The following is a 1,607-nucleotide window of genomic DNA, read 5'->3' as shown; positions in this document are numbered from 1 at the left end:
AAAATCCTTTTCTTTCTACTACTTTAGAGCTAGTAGAACAGAGAAAGTATGGGAATTATCAAGGAAAAGACATGAAGTGTCTTCAAATATTTTGGAAAGGTCATATCAAAGAAGAAATTTGGTTGTGTCCGTAGAGTCAAACAGGACAATTAAACCTATGAGTAGATGAAGAAAAGAGAGAGATTTCCTTTAAATTAAATAAAGTCTGAATGATTATACACTTTTAAAGTGAAAATAGGGTTCAATCACATTGACCAAATCACCATCAATGGAATGACTCAATAGAGGGTGAAGTATGTTCATCCAAGGGTGACATGGTAAAGTGCTGAGTAGCTGAGGAGCCAGTTGCCTGTTCATTGAATATCTCTTTTTCCTCCTTCCCCAACAGACACCCCAGCTACAGGGAAGCAGAAAACCACACAGAACTATCAGAATTCACCTTCTACAGACTCTCGAATGATGCTGAACTTCAGCCTCTTCTCTTTCAACTGTTCCTGCCCATGTACCTGGTCACGGTGCTCAGAAACCTGCTCATCATCCTGGCCATCAGCTCTGACTCCCACCTCCACACCCCCATGTACTTCTTCCTCCACATCCTGTCCTTTGTTGACATCTATTTCATCTCTACCACGGTCCCAAAGATGCTGATGAACATCCAGGTACTGAACAAAGACATTTCCTACATAGGGTGCCTCACTCAGATGTATTTTATTATGATGTTTTCTGGACTGGATAATTTCCTTCTGACTGTGATGGCCTATGACCGGTACATGACCATCTGCCATCCCCTGAACTACACAGTCATCATGAACCCCCACCTCTGTTTCCTGTTCATTCTGATGGCTTGTTTCATCATGTTCTGTGTCACCCTGGTTCACATTCTACTGATGATGAGGCTGACCTTCTCTACAGGCACTGACATTGCACATTTCTTCTGTGACTTTGCTCAGCTTCTCAAGGTGTCCCACTCTGATACCCTCATCAATTACATCTTCACGTATGTAGAAACTGCACTGGTGGGTGTGTTTCCCATCACAGGGATCCTCTTTTCTTACTATCAGATTGTCTCATATTAATGAAGATGTGCTCCACTGCAGGCAAGTATAAAGTGTTTTCCACCTGTCAGTCTCACCTCTCCGTGGTCTCCTTGTTTTATGGAACTGGACATGGAGTCTGCCTAACTTCTGTCATGACCACTTCTTCCCAGAGTAGCTCAACTGACTCGGCGATGTACACTGTGGTCACCTCCATGCTTAACCCCTTCATCTACAGCCTGAGGAACAAGGACAGGAAGGGGGCCTTGGGAAGACTCCTCAGCAGAGCAGCCTCTTGTCTGTGAAGGATCACTAGCCTCAGAACTAAGTTGTCATTGTGGAGCCCCAAAAGAAAATGTTATGTATTTAAATTTTCTGGCTGGTATTCTATCCTAAAACACATGCCACATTTTTATTTTAAGTACCCCTAACTCTGCTCTTTGTTTTTCTATTGCTTCATCCTCAACGACTCCCTCGGTAATTCCTTTCCATGTATTCATGCTATGCACTGTCCTAAAATCTCTAGTCTTGGTAACTTTTCTTACAGCCTTATCTAGAATAAGAATTCTAACT

The 1,607-nt window shown here is 42.7% G+C and overlaps 1 pseudogene; it reads left to right on the top strand.

Annotated features, from left to right (window-relative positions):
• Positions 1-1,465, top strand: part of LOC103608120 — a 2,759-nt pseudogene extending 1,294 nt beyond the window's left edge.
• Positions 1,466-1,607: the final 142 nt, after the last annotated feature.

Source organism: Galeopterus variegatus, unplaced genomic scaffold, assembly GCF_000696425.1.
Source record: "Galeopterus variegatus unplaced genomic scaffold, G_variegatus-3.0.2 Scaffold8033, whole genome shotgun sequence".
NCBI classification, from domain to species: Eukaryota; Metazoa; Chordata; class Mammalia; order Dermoptera; family Cynocephalidae; genus Galeopterus; species Galeopterus variegatus.
This window is presented reverse-complemented; position numbering and strand designations above follow the sequence as displayed.